Below are 27,443 nucleotides of genomic sequence, written 5' to 3' on the forward strand. Positions count from 1 at the left end.
CTTCATCCCCCCCTTCCCCCCTCCACTCCGCAGAGGCATTTCTGTCCTGAGGGGGCCACAGCCTGAGTCAGAGCGGCTGCGACTTTGTGTCCACCTGAGGAGCTTGGCTGCACAGCCTGGCTGCCCTCCCTAGCTTCACAGCCAACCTGCTGTGTGACCTTGGGCAAGTCACGTCTCCTCTCTGTTTGCCATCTGCAAACATGGATGAGGACGGCAGCCCCCCACCGCTCTTGCCAGATACAGAGAGGGAGGATGAGCTCCCAGACCGGAGGCTCAGAGAGGTGCCCGTTCTCGGGGCAGCATTCCCCAGGTGCAGGGCCAGCTCAGGGTATGGCAGAATCCCGCCGGCCAGCAAAGAGAAGGGACGTCTGGGTGCAGATGGTCCTGGCAGAGCGAGCAGACCTGCCAATCACAGGAGGCAGGCCGCTCAGTCAGGACTCAGAGCAGATGGGTCTGAGACAGTCGGGCCCCCCTAGTGTGTGCGGGTGCGACAGCGAGCTGGTGGCCTTCAGAAGACAGAGGGGTCACCTGGCCCCTCTTGTCTCGTGGAAGAGGGGCAGCATCTGGGCAAATCTGACAGGTGAGCGTCCCCTTCAGCAGATGTGGGCAGTCCTGTGATGGGACATTCAACAGGATGGACCTGGGCCTCCCCCTCCCCGACGGTTTCCTGCCACTTGCGTGGGAATTGGGGTGGGGACAGGAGGGACGTCAGAAATGCAGATTCCTGGGTTCCACCCAGAGCTACTAGATCAGAATATGGAGGGAGATTAAGCCCCGGAACCTACATTTTTAATAAACTTCATCGTTGATTCCTGTGAGTTCAGGTTTGAAAACCAGCCACTTCTCCACCAAAGAGAAGAGTGACCAGCCGCTTCCTCCACCACTGGTTCTAAATGTGCATTCTGTGCACAGTTGGAACAGTTTTGCCAAGTCCTGCCCCCTGTGTCTGATTGTCCAGACAAGCCCTTTCATCCACTTTTCCTGGTTATGTGGAAAATAACCACTCAAATCAGATGGACTGAAGTATTGGTTGAGCTTTTATTATCTGCCTCGCTTCGTGCTGTTCAGAAAAGAAATGTGCAAGCTGACGTCTCGGCTCCTGACAAGAGTACGGGGTTCTCGAGTTGATAAGACTCACCAGTTCACCGGCTAGAGACAAGGAGGAGACGCTGCAAGACTAGGACTGAGATGCAGACCTGGTGAGGGTCCCACCGGGGCTTCTAGCAGTGAGGATGCTGGTGCAGGCAGAGTCCAGCCCCCTCCTGTCTTGCCATCCCTTGATTCTGATCTCATGACCAGTCGTCACCTGCTGGAGAAGACAAAGAACATCCCAGGAGAAGCCTAGAGGTCAGAGTGGGAAGTAGGGGATCTGTGCTGACCGGAAAACTCCGTGGTGGGTGTGAGGTGCTGCCCAGTGTGCGGACCAGAATGCTGCCTGTTTCAGTAGTGGACAGCACTCTTTCCCTGAGTCCATCTGTCTGCTGAGCCCGGAACCTCAGCTCCTCTGTCTGCTCCTTGATCACGTGAACCCTGAAATCACAGTGAGCAGTGTGTATCACTCATGGAAGTGCACTCAGGCTAGGGGACTCTGGTCTCTGATATTCAGGGGCCGAGGCTCTGCTTGCATGGAGCTGGCACCCAGGGCCAGCCTGACAGAGGATGTGCAGCAAGGCGGGTGGTGGCTTTTCAGGGTCAGGCCTGGAAGTGGCCAGGGGTCACCTTGTGGCCACACTGTCCACCAGGCGGCTGGGAATGCAAGCACTCTGGGCCCCAGGAGGAGGGCTGGTGTGGTGACCGTCCCCAGCCTCCCCTCCTCCCGTGGCAGCAAGGGTCACAGCCAGTTAGGGCTCTGTGGTCTTCAGACTTTTCTACTTGTCAGGATTGTAAAGAGGGCCTTGAACTTCTGTGTCCACACCTGCCCCATGTCTCTCCCTGTCCTCCACTTCATTCTGGCTTCCTCTTGGGCGAAACCATTTGAAACTTGACCTGCTAACCTGGCATTTTCATGGGGCTCAAGGGAACATTGTAGTCTCAACCTTCTCCTACGAGAACCCTGGATGGAGATGCTCTCCTGGTTCATGGCACACAGACTCCGAGAATCAGAAAGAGAGAAGGTAGAGCCGGTTCCTCTGCATGAAATCCCATCCCCCGAAGGTTTGGGGTCCACCCTGTCCCGCACATGAATGAGCGACGTCTCACCTCTGTGGTTGTTGTTCAGTCGCTATGTTGTGACCAACTCTTTGTGACCCCATGAACTGCAGCCTGCCAGGCTCCTCTGTCCATGGGATCCTCCAGGCAAGAGTACTGGAGTGGGTTGCCATGCCCTCCTCCGGGGATCTTCCCGACCCAGGGATCGAACCCAGGACTTCTGCGTTGCAGGCGGGCTCTTTACTGTCTGAGACACCACAGGGAAGCCCTGTAGCTGCGTGAGCACCCTCTAATTAAAAGGAAGTCACTGTATATTTTTTATCAAATTCTGGTGAGATTTGTTTCATTAAAATGAAATTTTAAGTTTTCAGAGGAGATGAATAGAAGCAAAAGCCTTGTTAGAAAGTAGATTTGGGAGATGGATTAATAATGTTACGAATTCAATATAAATTAGCTTGTGCCTGCTTTTAAGTCCCAGAACTCTGTGGGGAAGATGGCTTTACACTAGTGCCTGAGCGTGATTGCCAACGGCTAATGATGGCTTCTACCTGGGACTGTTCTACGTGGGCCTGGGGAATCAGATAGCTCAGTATCTCCTTTACTTTCTTGTTTTTTTCTTTTCCATATGAAGGGAAAAAAAAAATTTTAGGGGCCACAAAGATGCCAAAAGGAAGCTTTCAAGCAGCTGTTTTCAAAATGTGGTCTTAAACCAATAATGTTGAAAATCACCTGGGCATCTCTTGAAGCTGCAAGTGCTGGGACTCCTACCTGACGGCAGACTAACACCCCTCCTGCCAGGGAGGCCCCCATCATTTGTTCTGAGGAGCCCACCAGGTTTTCCTCACACGCCCTAGAGTTTGTGTTGTTGTTGTTCAGTTGCTAAGTCCTGTCTGACTCTTTGAGAACCGTGGACTGTAGCCCACCAGGCTCCTCTGTGATGGGATCTCCCAGGCAAGAATACTGGAGTGGGTTGCCATTTCCTCTTCCAGGGGACCTTTCCAACCCAGGGATCGAACCCGCATCTCCTGCATTGACAGGCGAGTTCTTTACCACTGAGCCACCAGGAAGCCTTGTTTCTTTTCCTACTAAATTTATAATCCTCAGATCAGAATTCTGTAAGAAAAAACTTTGATAATAGGATAATCCCTAAATATTGACATGAAAGCAACTTTCTGTCAACATGACCATTTCCATGTAACAGAGCTTGTGACTGTGTCCTAAAACTGACCTCTGAGACCAGCTGGAAGCCACTTCTTCATTCAGATACGAACTGGGTCCTTAAGATGGCTCTGAGCGAATTAAAAACACTAATGAGGAAAATTAATATCTTTGTCCTTAAAGAATCCTCCCAAACCTTAGGAGTTCGTGGCTGAGGCCCAGAAGTTGCTCTGAAGAGCCGGGTGAGAGCAGGATGGAATTTTCCAGAGTCTCCGGGCAGGAGGAGATGACTGGGGGCCTGGCAGTGTTGGGTTAAGAGTTGCCTCAGGTCCAAGTGTGTGACTTTATATAATTAGAGCAAGAATTGTACTCATTAAAATTTTTATCATTAACAATTGTTCAATTTAGGGCTTTTTAAAAAAAATTGGTGGAAAAATCCTAAGTAATGGCACTGTAAGTTTAATTCCGGCTTTCTCAGGTTTTGTCAGTCACGCTCAGAAAGTCCTCCTTTCCCAGGATGCACACTGTGTCCAGGAAAGATGGCATCCTTCGGTCCTCCGTGGTACTGGCCTAGCAACCTCACCCCGCCCAGAGGGAAGCGCTGACCCCGCTGTGCTGGGCGCCTGTGTCCGATGGGGTGGTGTGTGGTTGACACAGCCTGGGGCAGGGGTGTGGACAGCCCAGCCCCACAAGGGAGGTGACCAGCTTGTGTCCAGAGGCCACAGGCCAGTACTGGAGTCCGTGCAGCATGGCGGTCACCAGTATGAATGCTTAAGCGGGTGGTCAGCCACTTTGAGACAAGGGCGGAGTCCCTCACCCTTTCCTCTGCCTTGAGGCTCTGTGGACGTGACCAGCAGCTGGGCCTCCCAGTCACTTCCCACAGCCTTTCTTTGAGTCCAGAAGCCATAACATGGGCATGGGCCACATGTCACCGCCAGCTGCTGTGTTGGCACAGAGCTTGACACCCTTCCACTTCGCCTGCTGCGCTTCCAAGTCCCCAGTCTGCTCCTCTCTGGGGGAGCTCAGGACAGTGACCTGCTGGGGCGAAGATTCAGACTTGCAGTTGCCATAGCAATACCCGTATCTCTGGTCCTGAGGGGTGGGCGTCTGTGGACATAGGTTGAGCTCTAGGGCAGGGACGGGGGGTGTTGGCAGGTGGGTGGCTCCAATGCCATCCTAGCAGATCGGAGCCCGCGGTGTCAGCCAGAGCACATCGGTCTGGTGGTGGAGGAGACCCAGGGGCGTCCCAGTATGGGGTGCGGGTGGGTCAGTGTTCAGAAGCTCAGCGGAAGCCACTTACTGACATAGGTGGACATTAGGTCTGGGTGCCCTGAGCAGCTGGGAGGCAGGTACCTGAGTGGGCAGGAGAGGGCTGGAGGCCGTGGGGAGTTTAGGTGGGGTTTGGACCAGGTGCCAGTGGAGACATCCAGACAGAGATGTGGAGATGGCAAGAGGGCCAACCTGGAGCAGAGAGAGCAGAAAATGACCTAGGAGGGCAGAGGAGGAGAATAAAGCAGCTGCAGCTCTGGAGTCCTGCCCTGATCAGATGACAAAGAAGAGGGGATCTCAGACCACCCTCAAGCCCTGGGCTTAAACCTGAGAGCAGCGAGGCGTCCACTGTACCCTGGGGCTCCTTCGTGGGCAGCGGGGGACGGAGCTCAAAACCTCCCTTCCAACACAGAGAGGGCAGGAGAGTGAGGGTCTGCCAGGATTAGATGTCAGAGCCAGGGATCTGGTGTCTCTGAAGTGGGGGCTGTCTCTGTGGAGGCCCCAGGGGGCCTTAGGGAGAGGATCCAGGCTCCTATTTTCCCAGACTCGTCCTCTGGCCCCGCTGCTCCCCTGGGCCTGACTTCAGGTGACTGCGGTCATCTGGGGAGACGGAGTTGGCAGGTCAGAGCCCCTGATTAGGACTGGGGAACGTCTGGACTGACAGTGCCTCCTGTCCAGCCCTTTCTGCTCACAGACACGGAAGCTGAGCGCCCGGGGGGGTCATGTGACCTGCCAGAGCCAGAAGCGGCCTGGGGCGAATTGCTTAAGCCTGCAGCCGCCCCAAGCAGCACCTCTTCCCAAATGCTGGCTCAGAGACGGCCGTGTGCGCCTGGTCCCTCCTGTTCCTGCCCCTCCTCCACACAGGCTTTTGCTGCCAGGGCCATCTGGAGGGTGATTGGCAGCCCGAGGTCACCCAGCCCTCTTGGCAACCCGGCTATCCCGGCGGATGGGACATTGATTCCTTGGCAGCCGGTGCTTCCTCAAGAAATAACTGTCTTAAAAAGTCTGGTGCCTTATTGGCTTTGCTCTGACCGAAGTGTTCCCTGTCTGCCAGTCGCCCCGCCCCACCCCGCCCCGAGCCATTTCCTCTGTTCTGCCCAAACCCACATTCATCCCTTTTGTTCTCTGCAAACCCCTGTCCGCGGACTGTCCCAGCACCCTTTTTCTTGATCACAACTTGACCCTTTGGATTTCTCCTTCAAGATCAGCTCCAGCCTGCCCGACTGATGAACTGAGATTATTCCTACCCTCAGGTCACCTGTGAACTAAGCAACAGGGACAGTGAGTTTGAGGATCAGCATCCCTTGCTGACCTGCTAGAGGCCCTTGGCCCTCTAGAAGCGGGCAGAGGGTCCTGAGTCCTGGGGACCGCTTACCCTGGATGCCTGCCTCTCCTGGTGAGACGCCCCGGCCCACACCTGGGCCAGCGGTTCAGAACTTGCAGGTGCCGATACACTTCTCTCTCCTGTGCGCACCCAGGCCTGGCCCTTCTGAGCCCCCAGGTGCTTAATGTCCATCCCAGCAGGAGGAGCCCCTCTGTCTTGTGCTGTGTCCCCCTTGGCTCCCTCGCTGCCTGTCGGGGAGATGGAGGTCAGCAGGGCCAAGAATACACTCTGTCCCTTCTCCGCAAGGACTCAGCCTATGTCTTCTGTGGCTGTAGGGGGCACCCCGGGGCCCATTCCTGCAGCTGCCACGGGGGAGGCAGTGCTTCCCGCAGCACCCTTTCTCTGTGGGAGACTCGGGAGCACCACCCTGAGGGGCAGGGGACAGGCCTGGGAAGAAGAGATGCCGGGCACGGTGGACCTCCATCTCCCACAGAAGGGGTGCAGGCGGGCCTCTGGCTTGGGCGTTGTGCGTTTCTCTGTGGTCCTCTGGCTCCCGGTGGGTCCATGAAGGATCCGTGTTGTTTATCTCTGCACCCCTGCCCCCTCTGTGCAGTACTGACGTCGGAACACCCACACTGAGACTCCGCCGTCTGATGAAACGCGCGCTTCGTCCTCGGGCTCTGTGGACACAGAGGAACACCTCCTTCCCACCACCAAGAGCCCGGGGAGCGCGGGCTGCACGCGGACAGCCGCGTGCGTATCATTAGGCAGAGCGCGTTCTCCTGGCCCCCGAGCCCTCATTTCCCCGCTCTGCCTCACTCTTTCCCTCCCTCTGCCTCCAGACTGTGCTCCAGAACTTGCTGGCTTTGGAGACTCTGCTGGGAGGACAGGAGTTGGGTGTGTGTGGCTGCGTTACCCGCGTGGGGCTTCAAGCGCCCGGCCATGCCCTGAAAGGAACAAGGCCATGCACATGCATCCTGGGCGGCCGGGGGCCTCAAACATCGATTGCCCTGCTCCTTCTCAGGCCCCTCCTGTGCCTGGGACTCACCTGAAATGTGGACAGTGGGACCTACCGGGTCAGCAGGCCTGGGCTGGCTGGTGTGATGGGTTTAAGCAGCTGCTCCCTTTCTGGCCCCAGGAGCCGAGAAGGCACAGTGGTTTCCTGGCGTGGTGCACGCAGACCAGCCTGGTGGGAGGGGATGATCTTGGCCTCTGTCTCCCTGGGTTTGGGAAGGAGGGGTAGAGGGGTCTCTGGGAAGGCTGGGAGGGTTGCTGAGGGGTTCCCACTCAGTGCTACATGCATGGGCTATGGGCTTGGGGGAAAGGGCAGGTCTCTGGGGCTGGCAGGCCTGGGTTCGAAACCCACACAACCCAGGCACCCATGCTCAGCTGTTCTGGGTTGGTTTCTCTCACTCCCCTGTAAACCAAAGGATGATGAACTCCACCACCCAGTTTCTGACAACAAAACAAGAGCATCGACTGTTTATTGAACGTTATCACATGTCAGGACCCTCCTTTCCTTTCCTCCTCAAAGCTCTGTTGCTATGACTCCATGTGGGTTTTTACTGACTAGTGTGACGTCCCCCTGAGAAGATGAGTGGGGTGGAAGCCGCTCTGTGCACCACTGGGGTGTCTAAACCACTGTGGCACCTGTGCCGCCGGTAGGTGCCCAAGAAATGCTCGTCCAAGAGGGGAGACCTTCCATTAATTCCTCCAGCACACCCGTCAGGTACACATAGTCCTTGTCCCCATTTTAAATGTGAACAGAATGAGGACCAGAGAGGCTAAGTGACTTGCCCGGGGTCACACAGCTAGGAGCCCAGCTGATTTCAGTGCCTGTTCGGGACCAGATGTGGGCAGGGCTGGGCAAAGAGGAAGCAAGCAGCTGGGCCCTGGCTGGATACACCATCCACCATGCCCTGGATCCCTCGGGACAGCTGCTGGGAGAGGCGGTTTCATGCCCTTTTCACAGACGGAAAACTGAGGCTCCAGGAAAGGACCTGAGGTCTGCTCTGTCCCGACTCGATGGGGCCCCTGAGGATGGAGCAAATTCATCTTTCATCTTGGATGGGATCTGCTCCCAAGAAGGGGCCGGCGGGGAGGAGGGGAGGAGCCAAGCTGAATTCTTTCCTCCCTTCCCCGAAGCCGGGAGGGGCCCCTCCGTGGTTCTTGGGAAATCTTGCCGCCTGGCGGGCCTCCAGCCTGTGTCTCCGACTGTTCTTTTGTTCCTGGGGCTCCCGCCAAACATCTGACTCCGCTCAGGATCGATTGCACGTAAAGTGCAGAGAGGGGGAATGGGGATTTTTTTTCCTGTGGTCGTCCAAGACACAGATTTTTAGGGCTTTGATTCTCTCTCAGAATCACGCTGAACAGCCATGCCTTTTGCAAGAGGTCACTCCGTTTTCAATTGACGTCGGGTCTGACTTGCTTTGGAAACTTTGCGTCAAGTGGTCCTGAAAGAGAGAGGACCGTGGGGGTGACCACTGGGTCCCACTGAGGACAGCCCAGGCTCACAGCGTCTGGCAAGAGCGGGCAAGGAGCCTGGAGACCAGGGTCACTGGCAGGATCAGAGTGCCAGAGGCAGAGGAGGCGCCACTCTGCCTTGTTTGTTGATTGACTACCCGGGGCCAGGCCAGCTGCTTTTGTTCTAAGGGATTTCATGGATTCATTCCCTGGGCTTCAGACAATTGTTTCTTTTTAAGAAAGGGAAGTTTGGGGGTGGCTGAGAGGAAACACTCCCGGCAGGCTAGGGGCTGTGGACGTGTCAGTGGGGGCCCAGATCTGTACTGTCAGTGGGAGGCTGGGGGCTCTTGGGGGGCTGCTGGGGCCTGTGCTGGTCCCTGCGAGGCCTCCTCCAGGAAGAGCCACGTCTGGAGTGGGGACTTGGGCGCCCAGAGCAGGAGCATCTGGGCGGGCGTTGGGCTGGAGGTTGCTAGGCGCTGGGGTAGGTTTCCCAGGGAGACGGGGCTGGAAACACCATCTGCTGAGGATGCTTGAGTCCCAGAACAGGCGGGGGAAGAACGAGAGGTTCTCTCTGTCCCGGTTAACCTTGGTTCTATTGCCCAGGACAGTGTTCCTTCCGTGAGTGGACCAGGAGGCGTTGAAGCTCTGGGAGAGCTGAATGGTCCTAGTGGGATGAGGCTGTCTCCTTGTGGGGCCAAGTGCCTGGACTCCCCACTCTGCACCCCCGTCCCGCCCTGGCCTCCTGAGGAGGGGGCTTCATGGGCAGAGGATTAAATACTCACACTTTGTCAAAACACTGTCAGTTACAAGGAGCCTCCACATCTACTCAGGAGGGCGAGCTGTGAGTGGGGACTTGAATGTGCAGAAGACAGTCCGTGGAGGCCAGGAGAGAGTACGGATCCCAGAGCGGGAACAGGCTTAGTGCCTGATCTATTATCTGCCCAAAGGGGATGCTCGGGTCGAGCCTACCTGAATCCTCTCCACATGCGTGCTGGAGGAGATGGACCCAGTCGACTCGCAGAAGCCGTCTGCTCTCTGCCAACAGAGAGTAAAGCCCACAACTGAGGTTGGGGGTGGAGAATTGGGGGCCCTGGTTTCTGGATCCAAGGTCACACACAGTCCTGCAGACAGTGGAAACTGGCTGACTTGTGGGAATTTGGAAAGAGAGAAAGGTTGCCTGTTTGGACGGGTGTGGACCCAACTGCCCTTGGAGGCACGGACTCCACCTCTAACCCCCCAAGCATTACTTCCTCCGTAAACCTTCTTTGGCTCTAAGGATCATGCATCACTGTGGGAGATGGAACCACACCGATGGTTCTGCTGAAAAGGCCTCACTGAGGGGCTGTTTACACAGGGACCAGCGACAGAGGGGGCTATTACCACCTGGGTCTAGGGGCTATTACCACCTGGGTCTAAGGGGAAGTCCGGTTCCCGGAGCCCCGGGGCCGCCATGGGCTGGAAACTGGCTGTGCATGGGCGTGACTACCCCAGGATCGAGACTTCATCAGGTGGGCCTGGAAAGAAGGGCTCCCACTTCCCTTTCCTTCTTCATTGGCCAAACCAACCAGAATACAATCGGGGAGACTCGGTCCACAGGCCTCAGTCCAGGAGCAGAGCAGGGAGGGGAGGGGTCAGCAGGGAGCAAGAGCCCCCTTGTCATGTCAGCCCAGTCCACGTAGCTGACTCTGAAATCTCTTCCTGAGAAGGGGCGCTCACAGAGGGTACCCACTTCCAGGTTATTCTGTCCCCAAGATGAGCACATCTTACGCTTATAAGACAAAGCGTAACGGAATTCTGCAATGTGCCCCACGCATCCTTTCTCTGAAATGTCAGCTCTCTGAGGGCAGGGATGGGACAGCTCTGTGTGCCCTGCACTTTATAGAACAGGGTGGATATGTCGAGGCTGACCAGATGACCTAGGTCTCCAGTGAGAGAAAGTGGGGCCGGCCTGGCTCCATGAGACCACAGGCCCTCGACAGGTGATGACACAGTATCCCTGGTGGAAGAGTAGCCCTGCAGCCCAGCACGAGCTGGGGAATCAGCGGTGTCCTCCGGCTAACAGCCGACCCTGTCCACCCTCCTGAGGCCATGAGGTCCGAGTGGCCCTGGTCAGGGGGTGGCGCATGGAGTCCTTAGCACCTTCCTGCGGTCACCCCTCCCTGGCCAGGCCCCAACTGGGTTTGGATGACAGGGACAGTGCAGTCTCCAGGCCCCGAGGGCTGGTGACCTGGGGCCTGCTCTCCAGGACGACAGCGAGGACCCCCGAGGACTCAGCATCTCAGTGGACGCTGTCTGACCTCTTGGGTGGTTGGAAGCCTCCCGGGCAGGTGGTGTGTGGAATCCAGTTTGTGCTTCCAGAGCCCATTTGGGTGAAATGCAAGTTTCCCTCTGCTCTTGCTTCTCATTCCCAGTTCTGTCCCGAATGGAAAAATGTCTGTGGATCTAAGTCCAAGGCACAGCCCTGGAGCTGGTGTTTTCCTTCTGGCACACAACAGACGTGGAGACAGCTCAGGCCTTGGGAGGGGCCCCAGAGAAACCCCCCTCGAAGCAGTGAGGCTTCGGGCCTCGAGCCCAGCCTTGAGGTCAGGGCTGTTGGTGCCGCCCCGTAGCTGGGGGCCAGTTCCCCAGTGTCCTGGTCTGCAGATGCGGACAGTTGTTGTGTCCACCTGGGGACACTGATATGAGGGCTGGGGGGGGAGGGCGGGTTAGAGCATGGGCCGTGCACTGCCCAGCCCTGGAGGAGCAAGTAAAAGTTCTCCCCAGGCAGCTCCCAGGCAGAGCTTCCTCCTGGGGCTCCGGGGCCTCCTCCTGGGGCTCCAAGGCATCCATGAGGCCACCGAGGGCCTCCAGCATCCCCCAGGCGTGTCTTTCATCAGGAAGCCTTCAGTGGGTCTGCCTGCTTGGGGTGCAGACTGGGTCTCCCCACGTGCGGCTCCAGCCTTACCTGCTCTATGCTGCAGATCCTCGGCCTCCCCGAGGACGTCAGACCCCACCCCACAATTGCCTTTTCCTCTGGATTCACATCTGTGCTTTAACACTTTCTTTAGAACACAGAGGGGGCTTCCCAGGTGGTGCTAGTGGTAAAGAACCCACCTGCCAATGCAGGAGAAGTAAGAGATGTGGGTTTGATCCCTGGGTCCGGAAGATCCTATGGAGGAGATCATGGCAACCCACTCCAATATTCTTCCCTGGAAAATTCCATGGACAGAGAAGCCTGGCAGGCTATAGTTCATCGGGTCACAAAGAGTCAGACACGACTGAAGTGATCTGGCATGCACACGCATGCAAGAACATGGAGGAAGGAGCCGCTAGCAGGTGTTCTTCCTAGAGCCTGGCATTACAGAGACGCGTGCAGCTGGATTTGCAGGGAGTGTCCACTCCGAGGCTGTTGACCTCTCGTTTTCCCAGATACGTGGTTATTATAATGCACGTCCAACGCCTGAGAGATGGCAGGGCCGGGGCTCTGTCTTGGCCTCTGTCTTTCCCAGAAACAGGGGTATAGCCATTGTGACAAAGTATTTATCTGTTCTATGGGGCCCAGGACCTGAATCAAATAAGTCCACAGTGAAGAGGAATTGATTCACAGACAAGTCAGACTGACACTGGACAGGAAATTGCTTGTGTTATGTAGACACTGATTCTGTCCCCGTTGGAAGAAGAAAGTCTCCATGGCACCTTGTCCTGTTAACTTGGGGCTTAACTGCTGAGGGTTATTTACTCAGATGACTTTTTGATCATCTCATTCTACACGTCAGTAGCTCGAAGTGGGGACCCAGGAGCCCATGATGACATTATGGGAAGAGATAGAAGTGGTGGGGAAAGCTGTGGCTCTGAAGGCTGGCTCTTTCTGCAGACGGACAGCTCCCAGGGGGGCTGGGGCAGGATCAGCTGGGAACCCCGGGCATGTGGGCGTTTCTTTCAGAACTGGGAGGAGGCCTTGCTCTTTATCTGGGAGTCAGATCAAAGTAAAACCAGAGGAAGAAGGTAGTGTCCTCAGAGTCACTCAGCAGAGGAAGCTCAGACCATGGAGGGCTGTGCACGGAGCTCCCCAGGGTGCCCGTGGGACAGGTAGACACACACCCCCCACAGCACCGAGGGTGCAAACCTGCAGGGGAGAGAGGGCTGAGCTCCAGAGACGATAGCAAAGGTGGACACGGATGGAAGGCCCGGGGAGGGGCTGTGTCCTGGGGAGCAGCCAGCCTGCCTGCCTAGGAAGCCGGCCCCGCCACCTCCTAGTCGTGTGACCTTGGGCAGGTTGGGGACGATGGCTCTACCTCCGGGGGTTGAGGGAAGAGTCATGTGAACTGAGGTGTGTTACGAGCTTAGGACAGAACCTGGCCCCTGCAAAGAGCCCAGGAATTTCTGGTAACTACCATCGTTATAATCATCATTACATGTTATTATTGTTGTTCAGAGTTAATCAAAGAAAGTCCCGCCTTCCAGTGACCAAGGTGAGCCCAGCCTCTCCATTTGCTTTGCTGCCTCGGCTGGTTTCCTGCCCCAGAAATGGGTCTTGTCCTGGGGCCTGAGGATCCTGAGAACATTGTTCCCTTGGGTGAGAGTGGAGCTGGTGATCAATATGTGCGACTGTCTTTGGCTGCAGCAGGTGGGGTTCAGTGGTGGGAATGCTCATGGAACAACCCCCACCCCCCGCCAACTGTGGTTCCTCTGGGTCCCAGCAGGAACTGGGCGGGTTCTGAGTGGCTGGGGACGGAACAGGAGGTAGAGCTGGTGGGGACAGGGACACTGGCTGGAAAGGGTCCTGCTCTACCCTAGGGATGCTCCAGACGCTCCTTCTGGATAAGCTCGAAGCAGGGTGGGCTTCCAGACTAAAGGCGGATCTGGGTGGTCAGGGTGGGCAGGTGGCAAGGAGATGCCTCCCTGGACACTAGGGCCTGGGTGGCCCGAGTGTGCAGACTCCGTCCTTGACCCCGGTCAGCACTGGGAGGGCAGGGGCTGATGGACTCCCAGCTCGAGGGACGTGGGTTTACGGGGGCTTCCAGCAGCAGGAGGTGTCTTGGCCCTGGACAGGGCTGGACCAGTGAGCAGAGGCGGATGCTCCAAGGCCATGTGCTCCCCCTCCTCCCTGCAGAAGCAAGTCCTCCCTGTCTGCTCCATTTCTAACCTGGACACCCGGCAGCCATCTAGAGTTGGCACCCCTCAGCCCATTTGCTTCATCTGCTCAGCTGTGAAGTATCTGCCGATTCTCCTGAGCTGTGGGTGTCCCCACCAGGTGATAGAGGCAGCGGCTCTGAGAAAGGCGGGGGCATCTTTGCCTCCCTGAGAGGGACCCCATTCCTGTCAGCCACTGGCACCTCCCGCGTCCTCGTCAGGGTGAAGTCAGAGGGCTCAGTGCAGGCTTGAGAAAACCATCAGAGCAATAAGGATGGACACAACGACCCTTGCCGGGGGCGGGCATCTCACGTGCACGATTTCTTTTCTTTTTTTAAGTATAGCTGATTTACAGTAGTATTTTAGCTTCAGGTGTGTACACAGGGATTCAATATTTTTATAGATTGTACTCCATTTAAAGTTATTATAAAATAATATTTTATTTTTTCCCACACCTGTGGCATGTGGGATCTTAGTTCCCTGACCAGGGATCGAACCCTCAACCCCTACAGTGGAACTGCAGAGTCCTAACTGGACTGCCAGGAAAGTCCCCTCTATTTTATGCAAGTGGTTTATATCCCTTAATCCCATACCCCTATTTTGTCCCTCCCCCTTCCCTCTCCCTTTTGGTAACCACAGGTTTGCTGTCTATATCTGTGAGTCTGTTTCTGTTTTGTTATATTCCTTCATTTGTTTTGTTTTTTTAGATTCCACATAGAAGTGATATCATACAGTATTTGTTTTTCTCAGTCTGACTTACTTTACTAAATATTATGCACCCAGGTCCATCCATGTTGTTGCAAATGACAAACTTTCATTCCTTTTTATGGCTGAGTAATATTCCATTCTATATATATGTACCACATCTTCTTTATCCGTTTATCTGTTGAAGGACACTTAGGTCATTTCCATAGTTTGTTATTATAAATAGTACTGCTATGAACATTGGGGTGCATGTATCTTTTTAAATTATTGTTTTCATTTTATTCTGATATATACCCAGGAGTGGGATTGCTAGATCATACAGTAGCTGTATTTTTAGTTTTTTGAGGAAGCTCTAAATTCTTCTCTATAGTGGCTCTGCCAATATACATTCCCACCATCTGTATACAAGGGTTCCCATTTCTTTGCATCCTCCCCAACATTTTTTATTTCTGTTCCTTTGGTGATGGCCATTCTGACAGGTGCAAGGTGATATCTCAGCGTGGTGATGATTTCCAGTTCTCACCATGGCTGCATAAGGTAGGCACCCGTGTGTCCCGTTTTCAAACAGGGAGACAAAGGCTGGGGAGCTCCGATCCGTTTCCCGGCCACTGAACTAGGAGCTGAGGTCAAGCCGGCTCTGATTCCTAGGCTGTGTTCTTCCCCCGCCCCAGACCATGGGTGGAGCAAGAGGCCACATTTCGCTCTAAAGGAGCAACAGGTAGGGAAGAGTCCATAGATGGCTGGCATGGGGCTTCTGGGCTGGGCTGGGCTGGGCTGCGGCTCCCCAGCACCCAGCATCAGACACAGGACCGATGTCTCCATCAGAAGGTGGGTCCCCAGGTGGCCGGCTCACTGGTGCATCCAGCCTCAGTGCGGTGCCTTCAGCCGGCCGACTTTTGCCCCTCGACCTAGAGTGGCGGCTACAATTCAGCGCCTGCACCCGTCGCAGCAGAACCACGGTGAAACAAGGGGAAAGACTATAATTACCTCTTAACACGTTGCCACATTTCTCTACTGTCAGAAAGGTTTTGTTTTCTGATTTATTTTGATCTGCTTGGAAATTAGTTGCCGCGGTGCCTTTGGTGTGTAATCGTGGTCCTGCCAGTTAGCAGGTGGCAGCAGCAGAGCCCAGAAAAGACGGCTTTCCTCTCCTTTTCCTATTTGTGTCACTGTCTGTGTGTCAGGACAGTGCTGTGCGTCTGTCTGCATTCATCCCTGGCTCCTCACCATGACCCTGAGAGGGGAGTGTCTTGCAGGCTATAACCTCCCAGAAGATTCACGCCCACATGATTGTCCCTGGACCCGTCTGCCCCAGCTTCCTCCAGGCCTCCCACCCTCTCCTCCAGCCGTGGGCTCCGCACCTGTCCCACACCAACCCGAAGCCCCCACAGTCCTACACCCACCCTTGACCCGCTGCCTCCGTCTGCTTGCAGATCCTGCACCCACTCATGGAGCTTGTATCCAGGAACCCAGAAAACCAGGTCCTTCTGCTCACAGACCTACCAGCTCTCTGTACACTGTCCGTGGGAAGGTGGCCACCTCAGTCCAGCTGTGTAGCAGCCTTTCTCCCAGGTCAGGCCCGGAGGAGAAGGGGCCCCATGGAATATAGTGAGAAAACATTTGAGGTGCCTGTAACCAGGCTGATAAGGGGATGAAGACATTCCCACCTCTACACCCCAGCATAGTATTCTCATTGGAAAAGTCCCTGATGCTGGGAAAGATTGAGGGCAGGAGGACAAGGGAGCAATAGAGGATGAGATGGTTGGACAGTATCATCAACTCAATGGACATGAGTTTGAGCAAACTCTGGGAGATAGTGAAGGACAGGGAAGCCTGATGTGCTACAGTCCATTTGGCGGGGGAGGGTCGCAAAGAGTTGGACATGACTGAGCAACTGAGCAACAGTGGCTAATGACGTTGAGCACCTTTCATGTGCTTACCTGCAAGCCGTACATCTTCTCTGGTGAAGTGTCTGTTCATAACTTCTGTCCATTTTGCAGTTGAGTTGTTTTCCTAATACTTCATTTTGAGAGATCTTTGTATGTACCAGAGACTAGTTCTTTTTCTTTTTTCAAAATTAATTAATTTATTTTCATTGGAGGCTAATTACTTTACAATACTGTAGTGGTTTTTGCCACACATTGACATGAATCAGCCATGGGTGTACATGTGTTCCCCATCCTGAACCCCACTCCCACCGCCCTCCCCATCCCATCCCTCAGGGTCATCCCAGGGCACTAGCCCTGAGCACCCTGTCCCAGAGACTAGTTCTTGATTAGATACGTGCCTTGCAAATATGTTCTCTCTCAACTGATAAAAATATTTTGTCTCTCATGTTTGTCAGAAATGAGTCTCCATCTATGTGTGGATTTATTTCTGGCTCCTCTGTTCTCTTCCATGGACCCATTTGTCTGTCTTTACACCAAGAACACACTGTTTTGATTACTATAGCTTTGTGATAAGTCTTGAAATCAAGTGTGTTAGTTATCCAAAGGGTAACTTATTTCTTCTTTTATCAAAGTTGTTTGGATTATTCTAGGTCTTTTGCATTTCCATATGAATTTTAGAATCAGTTTGCCAATTTATTTTTTAGAAAAAGCATTTTTTGCCTTGTGTATTTTGAGACTCTGTTAAATGTGGGTAAACACCGTGATTGTTACATGCCCTGGAAGAACTGACCCCTTGTTGTTATGAAAAAACCTTCTTTCTCCGTGGTGCAGTTTTTGCTCTGAGCTCTGCATTGCCTGATATTAATATAGCTGCTCTAATTTTTCTTTTTTTAAAATTCATGTTAGCATTGTATATCTTTTCCCATACTTTTGTGTTTAACCCATTTATGTCTTTGTATTTGAAATTAATTTCTTGTATAAACAGCAAATAGTTGGGTCTTGCTCTTTTATCTAGCCTGATGATCTCTGACTTCTAACTGGGATGTTCAGATCATTTTATTTTAATATGATCACCGACATGTGATGTTAGATTTAAGTTTATCATCTTGCTATTGTTTCCTATGTGTTCTTTGTTCCCTTGTCTTTCTTAACTGCTTTCTTTTGAAAAAACAATACTCATATTTATGCTATTTAATTTCTCTTGTTGACTTACTAGTTAAAATTCATTGTCTTGTCATTTCAGAGGTTGCTTTAGTGCTCACTGTATATGTTCTTAATTCATCATAGCCTACCTTCAAGTGTTATTATATGACTTGACATGTAGTATAGGAACCTACAATGGTCTCCTTATATGTCTCCCTTCATGGCCTTTATGTTCCTGCTGTCGTTTGTTATAAACATTTACATTGTTAATAATGTTTGTTCATAATACACTGTTATTTTCTTTTTTATGCAGTCCCTTGAGGGAAAACTGCATCTCAATCTCTAGTGCTCCTAATTATTCATGTAGATCCACATTTCTTTCCATCTTGCATCATTTTCCTTCTGCTTTAAGGACGTTGTTCAACAGTTTTTGTACTGAAGCTATCCTGGATATGAAATCTTGGTTTTCCTATCTCTGAAGTAAGTCTCGCTTTTTCACCTTAATTTTTGAGAGCTATTTTGACTTAGTATAGAACTTTATGGACTTCCCTGGTGGCTCAGATGGTAAAGCGTCTGCCTACAATGAGGGAGACCCAGGTTCGATCCCTGGGTTGGGAAGGTTCTCTGGAGAAGGAAATGGCAACCCACTCCAGTACTCTTGACTTCTTTCAGGAATTTTAAAGCTGTTGTTCCACTGCCCTCTTGCTTACATTTTTTCCAACAAGGAATCTGCCATCAACCTTGCCTTTGTTTCTCCAGATAAACAATGTCTTTCTGCTCTGGCAACTTTTAGTGTTTCCTCTTTATCACTGGCTTTGAGCAATTAGATTATGATGTGTCTTGGTGTGTGAATTTTTTTTTCAAATTTCCTATGCTTGGTATTCATTGAGCTTCTTGAATCTGTGAGTTTATGCTTTCAAAATTAAATTCGGTAAAGTTTTGGCTGTTAATTCTATAAATTGCTGTATCTCCCACTTCCCTACTCCTGTGGGAATTCTAATTATACATGTATTAAATTACTTGACATTTTCACACAGCTCACCAATGCTCTTTTATTTTTTTTAATGTGTCTTTCATTTTGGATGGTTTCTATTATTATGTCTTCGAGTTTACTATTTTTTTTTTTTTGCCAAGAATAATCTAATGTTAATCCTCTCCAACGTATTTTTTTTATCTCAGGCATTGTAGTTTTCATCTCTAGAAGGACTTTTTGGGTCTTTGAAATGTTTTTCATGTCTCTGCTTAAATTTTTGACCATATGGAATACAGTTATGACTACAGTTTTAATATCCTTGTCTGCTAATTCTAACATCGGTGTGGTTCTGGGTCCATTTAGATGATTTTTCTCCTCACTACAGGTTGTATTTACCTGGTCACTTGCACTGGATGCAAGACATTATAAATTTCACCTTGGATAATTTTGAATTCTTTTGAATTCAATTAATTCAAAATGGTTATATAAATATTCTTGAAGTTTATACTGGGACTCAGTTAAGCTACTTGGAAGCAGTTTGATCCTTTTTTGTCTTGTTTTAAAAATTTTTAGACAGAATCAGTACAGCATTTAGTGTAAGATGAATACTGCCCATGACTAAGGCAGAACCCCCTGGGTCTTCTGCCCTGTGAGTCATGGTATTTTAAAGTCTGGTTTACAGGCATTATCCCCAGCTCTGTGTATGTGCTGGGAGCTGTTCTTCTTAATAGTCCTCTTGAGGGGGTCTGTGGCAGAAGGACCCTAGGATGACCCCCTGCCTCTGTTGTTCAGATCTTTGCATAGACCCCTCCTTGAGGGTGAGAGGGACCTGAGACTTGTTTCTAACTGATGAACTATGACAGGGTAATGGGAGGCCTCTTCTGTGAGCAGGCTGTGTCACATGAAAAATGATAAGATGCAGATGGCATGACCAGGTTACATTATGTAAGACCCTACTTTAACCACTTGGAGCTGGAAGGCCCCCCAGGGGCCTGGAGAAGCTAGAGGCTATGCCAGAGGACCCTGGGTGCCAGGTGGCCTCTAGAACCCAGGCTGCATGCAGCCATGGGAGATGGATCCTGCCCTCCATCAGTTCAGGCTTGGAACAGATGCTTATCCAGATGACGTTGCCCCCAGGTTGACACCTCCAGTACAGCCGGTGGGAGCGCACAGAGGGTCAGGCCTTGCCGTGCCTGGGCTCCTGACCCACAGACACTGTGGGACATTAAGGTGGGCTGTTTAACCACTGAGGTTGTGGTGATTTCTTTCCTAGTAATAGCAAATGAGTACAGTTCTTCCCTCGGCCCCAGGTGGCTGCCTCACTCAAGTGCATCCATCATCCAAAGCGACCCTCTACAGGGTGGCTCTTTCTTGTCTGCTCCTCCATCTTTGAGATCCAGCAGCTTTGGTCTCCTTGGACTCTCAGCTCTGTCTCTTCAGTCACTGCCAGACCGCACCTGGGTGGGCCTCTGTGTATGATCTGGTCTGAAAACTAACAAGGCAGCAGATGGGCAGTGGCAGGGTCCACCTGATTGGTTTCCCATTTCTCAGGGCTCTTCCTTTGCTGCTTGATGTCCAGGATCTTGAAAACTGTCATTTCAACCATTTTTGCTATTTTGGTTTTGGGTGTTCATGGCAACAGGGTAGATCTGGTCCTTATTAACCCGTCTTGGCCAGAAGTCCTCAGCTCTATGAGTCTTGTCATATTTCTGTAATTGTGAAACCACCATTGCAATCAAGATAGAAAATGTTTCTCTTGTCCCCCAAAGCATCCTTAAAGCTACCCCTCTCCATGCTAACACATGGCAACCACTGAGCTGGTTTCCATTCCTATAGTTTTGCTTTTCCCAGGACATCATATAAATAGATCATTCAGTACACAGCCTTTTGGGTCTGGCTTCTTTCAGTGCACAAGATGCTTGCACAAGATGCTTTCACAAGTCTTCCGTGTTACAGCCTGTACCTGCCACTCATTCCTTCTTATTCCTGAGAAGCATCCTGTTGTATAGATGAATCAGTCCTTTCAGTGACTCTGAAGTCGTTGGTCCAATGAGCCACAGACACCAGGGGAGGAGGTCAAAGCCCAGGTCTCTCTGCTCTCCTTCCTTTTCCCTTCCTACCTTCTTGCCCACCTACCCTCCTCTCCACTGCCCTCCTGCCTTCCTTTAGCAGAACCTAGATTGACTTGCCTAATCATGTGATAATGATTGTTATTTGAAAACCAACCCAGAGCCTTTCAGCACATACTCTGCAGGCTGAGATGTCGCCCTCTGTCTCTGGAGCCAGACTTCTGGTGGAGATGATGGAGGAGGAAATCCAGGGTAACATTTCTGAAGTTCGTGGATTTGGCATGATAGCACTTTTTGGAGGCTGCCTTGGGATCATCCAGTTCCTCCTGCTTCCTCCCCCTCCTCCTGTCCTGTCCCTTCACAGGAAGGACAGTCCTGTGAGCTCAGAAGCACCGGTCTGCCTGAGTGCATCCCTGGCTTGTGGGTCTTAGTGCTTGGATTTCTTCTCCACCAGAAGAGCCTGGGGAACCTCATGAGGGGTGAGACGGGACTGGATGCTTCATGGAAACCGAGAGTTGAGTTAACACCTGAAGTCCTGAGGCAGGGCAGTGACTCCAGGAAGAGGTCACACAGCCACTTCTTCCCCATGGCTGTGAAGGCATTCAGAAGGACGAGGAGCAGGTGTGCCACTTACCCACGTGTGGTGTCAGAGCCAACTGTGCCCACTGAGTGAGCTGTCAGGAGAGGGGTGCTCACCCATTTCCTGCCAGAGATAAGGGAGAAGCAGAGGGCCAGTGGGTCTCCTCCAGGGGTATTCAGCTCTCGGGGCTGCCCAAGTCCTTGTAGACCTTCCTCGTGCTCAGACCTTAGAGCTCGTGTTAATTAGGAATGTCTTCAGCTTCAAGTGACAGGACTCAGGAAGCCTGGAACAGCCTCAGCGTTGATCCAGCAGTTTCAGGTGCCACTAAGGACCCAGACGCTTTATCACTTCCTGCTGCCTCACTCGCTCCAGTCTGTTCGTACTCAGCTCCTTTCCTCGTTCTTGCCAATGGTTATGCAGACCCAGGCATCACACCTGCGTTCAAGGCAGGGGTGGTGAGAGAGGTGTGGTGCCAGCAACACTCGTGTCTTCTAACAGGAAACAGAGGTTTTCCCAATCCCTCCCCCCATGATAACACATCTTGAATTAAATATACATGTCAGCCAGGGATCTTGTTAAAACAGATTTGGATACTTAGATCTGGGGTGGAGCCTGAGATTCTACACTTGGTCCGAGCTCCCAGACAGTATCGGTGCTCTTGGCCACTGCATGGTGGGGGCCTGGGACCAGGCTGTTTTTCCTTCATCTCTTCACCAGGATCAGTGGGCTGGTTACAGCTAGCTGCAAGGGAGGCTCGAGAGGTGGCTATGTTTTCATCCTTCCCTGGGGAAGAAGACAGAAGAGAAGGCAGATGGAGAGAGTCTGGGTAGCAGACCACCAGCTCAGGTTCTATTGAAAATGCAGATGTGGAGCTCTGAGGATTCAGGTGGACTTGGGACAAGGGGGAGTTTTTGCCTCCATGAGGGAGCCATGGACCTACTTCGCTGGGTCCATGGGCACCTCCAAGAATGCTCAGCCTGTGTGCCAGGGGCTCTGCACCAAGCCTGATGCCCAGCACATGGTAGGCATCTCAACGTGTCTGCTGAGCTGGAATGTCCCCATAAAGTCCTCTTATCACAGGGCTGCTTCTCGTGGGTGCAGCGTGCCCAGCTGAGCACAGGACGCTTGTTAAAATGCAGATTCTGATCTAGTGCATCAGGATGGGGATCCAGGGTGCTGCTCTTTTAATTTTTTCAAATCCTCATCCTTTTTTACTTTTGTAAGTTTAAATATAGTTGATTTACAATATTGTGTCAGTTTCAGATGTATAGCTTCAGTTTCTTTTCCATTATAGATGATTATAAGATATGGAATACAGTTTCCTGTGCTATGCAGTAGGAACTTGTTGTTTATCTATTATATATATAGTAGTGTGTGTCTGCCAACCCCAAATGGCTCCCCTTTCCATTTTGGGAACCATAAGTTTGTTTTCTATGTCTGTGAGTCTGTTTCTGTTTTGTAAATAAATTGATTTGTATTTTTTTCAGGTTCCACATAAAAGTGATATCATATAATATTTGTCTCTTTGCCTGACTTACTTCACCTACTGTGACAATCTCTAGGTCCATGCTGCTGCAAATGGCATTATTTCATTCTTTTTTAGGGTTGAATAATACTCCACTGTACATATGTACCGCATCTTCTTTATCCATTCTTCTGTTGATGGATATTTTAGGTTGCTTCCATGTCCTGGCTATGGTAAATAGTGCTTCAATGAACACTAGGGTGAATGTGTCCTTTCAAAGTATGGTTTTCTCCAGATACATGTATGCCCAGGAATGAGACTGCAGGATTATATGGTAGCTCTGTGTTTAGTTTCTTAAAGAAACTCCATACTGTTGTCCATAGTGACTGCACCAATGTACATTCCCACCAACAGTGTAGGAGCGTTCCCTTTTCTCCACCCAGGATGCTGCTGCTTAAACAAACTTCCAGGGGGTCCCACTTTGAATAGAAAGGGCCCAGAACATGCAAAGTCAGGGCCTTCTTCCTGACTCACCAGGGCGAGTGGCTGTGTGTGAAGATGTGGGCAGGTCTTGGTTACAGAGCCTGGGGTGTGGAGAGGGGTTGCGGGGCGGTGGGGGCGGCCTCCGTGTGTCTGGGCGGCCTCCGTGTGTCTCCAAGGCAGGGGGCCTGGATGCCTGCCGATCTCATTCCTGCCCCCCAGGCCCTGCGTGCCAAAAACAAAAGTGATCATCATACCCTGGTGAGAGAAGAGACCAGCCAAGCTAATCTTTCAACAGCTCTTAACTTGCTTGGCTCCATCCCAGCCTGGCCTCCGGGGGGTGCGAGGACCATGGGTGACTGCACGAGGCCAGGGCTCAGACACTTGAACCTCCCGAACTCAGGAGAGAGAAGTCCATCCATTTTGGGGAGTGGGAGGGAACGCTGAGTTCTCCAGAGCTGGGCTCCAGGCTTTTTTTTTTTTTAAGTAGCGGGAACCAAGTTACTGGAATTTCTTCTGAGTTAGAAGCCAAACAAAAAGTTTCTTGCGGTTTCAGTTACACAAGAGGCTGCTGCCAAGACAGAATGAATAAGAGCTGCCGAGGGGAGAGGCTGGGAAGAGGCTGGGGTGGGGGGCTGCACAAGGGGCCAGAGCCATGGAACCACCCTCCCTGATGAGCTCACTGCCGGCTCCGTATCGTCAGCTTTTAGGAAAGGAACGACCTGGACGTTCCTCCCCCCAGGATCAGAGGAAGCAAGCAGGAGGGATCTGGCCAAGTGCTGTGTCCACTGTGAGACGCATCCACATGTGAGCTATTACCGTGATTATCGTGTCTGATTTACCGTAACTCAGCCTCTCTCCGGGGAGCCTGGCTCTGTTCCGGTCCCGAATGATGGCAGCTGGACCAGACGGTCATCCTGGCCCCAAGCTATGAGGCTCTCAGTCAGCCTTGCTCAGCATGAGGCTGCAGTCACCCCACCCCACCACCCCGCAACCAGGACAGGGAAGATTCACGTCCACTGGTGACCCGCAAACTTCATTTTTCTCAATGCCCCCTCCCTGCCACCATCCTGGGACCCACGCGATGGCCTGACCCCAAAGGTCCCCTTGCCTCAAAGCGCCTCTGGCCGGTGAAAAACCAGGCTTGTGAGTTCCTTCATCAGACCATGCTGGTGGACATGGGTGATGTCCCTGCTCTAGACGGCTCACTGGATGGTGGGGGGCAAACGGAGAAGAAATAGTGGGGTGACTTGGGTATTCAAGCTCTTACAGGCTGCTCTCCTCTTGGGAGAGGCAGATGGAGTCGGGGCTCATTCTCACAGTCTAGGTGTTTTTCTTACTGAGAGATCTCATCTCAGGATCACAGAATTAGTCAGTTTTCCAACAGATTGTGTCTCAGGTGCCAGCCTGGGTTATGGGGACTTCCTGTATTTGAAATTCAGCCATTCCTCTCCAAATTCCAAAACAAAGGTCTCGTGAAAAGCTTCCTAAAAGCTAGCATAAATCCATATATTGGTGTTTAGATTTCTGCCTGGCTTATGATGCCAGTGCCCACATGGCCCAGTCAGGATAGAAGTGCCTTTCTTTACAAGTCCATTTATTTGGACCAAATAAACCAGTTCCTAGAGATAACCCAGAGATCCTTCCTGGGCTGTAAGTAGATCCTCTATATATCTCTTCATATGTTTATTGAGCAAATATTTATTTAGCATGTGCTGTGAGCCAGGCACAGGGGATGTATCAGGGGACATATATTTCTCATTATCCTGTATCCACCCCATGTGGGTTTACATTTTAATAGGAGATACAGCAATGAAACATCAACCTCATAAGTAAGTCTGTTGAGGGGATGGGGGCAGCACGGACTCGCCCCTGCCCCTCCTGACTGTGGTCCCCACACACACTCCCTCCTGCCATGTCCCTGGACCAGTGTCCCCCCAGGCGATGCTGTCAGTCCCAGAGGAACGGGGTGGGCAGGGAGGGTTGCACAGGAAGATGGGTATTGAGATCAGCACCCTGAAGGGCGGCTCCAGCCTGCGTGGTCTGGACACGGCCTTGTCCATGATAACCCACCTCTAATTCTGTGATTCTGGGTGAAGGACTCATGCACCATTGGGAATGACCATGTAATTTGTTAATTGTCATCTGCGGCCACACATCAGAATTGCCTGCAATTAACAAAAACAACAGTAGTCATGTATGGATGTGAAAGTTGGACCACAAAGAAGGCTGAGCACCGAAGAATGGATGCTTTTAAGCTATGGTGTTGGAGAAGACTCTTGAGAGTCCCTTGGACTGCAAGGAGATCCAACCAGTCAATCCTAAAGAAAATCAGTCCTGAATATTCTTTGGAAGGACTGATGCTGACGCTCCAATACTTTGGCGACCTGATGCAAAGAGTCAACTCATTGGAAAAGATCCTGATGCTGGGAAAGATTGAAGACAGGAGGAGAAGGGGATGACAGAGGACAAGATGGTTGGATGGCATCACCAACTTGATGGTCATGAGTTTGAGCAAGCTCCAGGAGTTGGTGATGGACAGAGAAGCCTGGCGTGCTGAAGTCCATGGGGTCGCAAAGAGTCAGACACGACTGAGTGACTGAACAACAGCAGAAACTGGACACTGCATGTTCATTTAGCCTCTCGGTTCTCCAGCTTCAATGGGCATCTGGCTCACGGGGAGGACAGGCAAGAACACACACCCTGGGCCCCACCCACAGAGCTTCAGTGGCTCTGGAACTGAGGTGATATTTTGAGTTTCTAAGAAGCTCTGGATGCTGCTGATGGGCCGGTCTGGACCATAGTTGAGGATCACGCTGTGGTCTCAGCAATGACACAGGCTCTCTACTGGTGTGACCGGGCTGTGGGACTTTATCAGACTCCCCGGGTGACTCTGATGTGCAGCCGCAGCTAAAGTCTGCCTCCAACTCTGGGGTGACTGTGTCACTGCTCGGCCTGTGCCAGGCACCACGTGGAGGTGGAGGGTCCTTTTGGGGGCCTCTGATTCCTGAGCTGTCAGGGAGCATAGCCCCGCCTGGTGTATGGTTGGCATCCGTGTCCTTTGGAGAAGGGAGGTGAAGCTCTGTCCCCTAGCCCTGCCCCGTGAGCAGGGGTGTGCAGGACGTGGCCAATGGCGATGACGTCTGCCCTTTGCCTCCCTCCCCTCCAGTCAGCTTCCCCCTGAGATCTGATCATTTCCTGCCAAACCAGGGCCATTGACCTCACTCTGGAGTTCGGAGGCTTCCATGTGGATCCCCCCGTGGACAGTGCACGGACCAGTCACCCAGTGGCCCTGGTGGCCCAGAAACACAGTCAGCTGCTCCAGGGTGGCTGTGTGCTCCCAGGCCGCGCCCACCCCGTGGTCCCCACCCAGTGGGTCTACAGCAGCAGCCTCCTCTCCAGCCCTTCGGCCACGGGCTGTGTGTGCTACTTGACTGGTTTTCTGCCCAGTTTGGGTGCCGGCCAGAAAGCCTGGCCTCATGTCCCATGTGTCATGTCCTTGGCGGGCCTGAGCCTCCCCAGCCTGGCCTCCTGGGGCCCCTCACTGCCCCAGGCTCGGGCGTCCAGACTGTGAGTGGCCCTGTGGTCCAGCAGCCCTGGTCAGCCAATTCTCTGGTACAGCCTGGTGTGCCAGGAGCCGCTGCCAGCAGCCAGTGTGCACGTGGGACCTGAGGATGACAAGGTGAATGGTGGGACAGCACGTAGAGGAGTGAACTTTAATTAAGGGTCTGTCCCCTGGCTCAGCCTGCCTGTGAGGACGTAGAATGCCCCACTCAGGCTGCCCAGCGGGCAGAGAGGGCCCTTTGTGCAGAGCGGATGGAGGGAAGGACTGGGGCCTCACTGTCACCATGAGCCTTTGATCAGTTAGCACCACATATAGCCCAGATGGGAGATGGGTGGGTGATGATCAGAGCTGGGGGAGCCGAGGCCCCCTCTCGGGTACGTGCTGGGGACTCAGGGGGTGGAGAATAGAGGTGTGGCGAGGTTCACAGGGTGAGGCCTGGATGTGGCTGTCAGGGTGCTGGGCCCATAGGCACCCCATTTGCTGGAGCCCAGAGGGGTGGGCCAGGGGAGGGAAACCCTGTCCCCAAAGAACAGAGGAAGAACTCTTCCCTGGAGAAATCTCCAGCAAAGGGGTAGACAAGAGGTGCAGAGTCCATACATGTCTGCCACCCAGTTCTGGTGGGTTCAGGGGTCAGCTGTGTGCAGAGCAAGTTCCTTCAGGCCACAAACGTTTGCTGCGCGTCTGCCACGTGCTGGCTCAGGGGCCGTGGGGGGAGAGATGCGGCTGGGCCCCCGAGATCACTGTGCCATCGGAGGACACAGACGCAAGCAGGTCATCGTGGTACCCGTGTCAGGGGCTTGCATGCAGAGCAAAGTGGGGATACCAGATCTGAAGTGACTTTTGGGGATCCTTGGGGATCAAACCCAGATATCCTATCACATTAATTTTTTTGCTTACGAAAGACCTGCCCCCCCCGCCCCCTGCTCCATCATGTCCATGCTCACGCTCATGTCACTGAGTTACTCTCCTGATAAGAGAAGCTTTGTGTCACAAAGGATCCATCAAATATTTGCACTTGGAGGGCCACCTAGCCACGCCTCCCACTTGAAACCTAAAGATGCTGGAGCCGGAGACCTTAAGGAAATTGCCCCAAAGTGGCA

The 27,443-nt window shown here is 52.6% G+C and overlaps 1 protein-coding gene and 1 long non-coding RNA gene across 3 annotated transcripts in view; one reads left to right on the top strand and one right to left on the bottom strand.

The window, feature by feature from the left end:
* Nucleotides 1–27,443, top strand: part of CACNA1C (calcium voltage-gated channel subunit alpha1 C) — a 384,443-nt gene that overhangs the window by 133,913 nt on the left and 223,087 nt on the right. The window lies entirely within an intron of this gene.
* LOC145544407 (uncharacterized) lies at nt 1,016–7,087 on the bottom strand. The gene is made up of 2 exons (XR_014081402.1): nt 4,660–7,087; nt 1,016–4,341 (listed from the first exon to the last, which is right to left on the bottom strand). It is a non-coding gene; the product is annotated as an uncharacterized LOC145544407 (long non-coding RNA).

Source organism: Giraffa tippelskirchi, chromosome 4 (assembly GCF_054371585.1).
Source record: "Giraffa tippelskirchi isolate mGirTip1 chromosome 4, T2T-mGirTip1v1.2.pri, whole genome shotgun sequence".
NCBI lineage: Eukaryota > Metazoa > Chordata > Mammalia > Artiodactyla > Giraffidae > Giraffa > Giraffa tippelskirchi.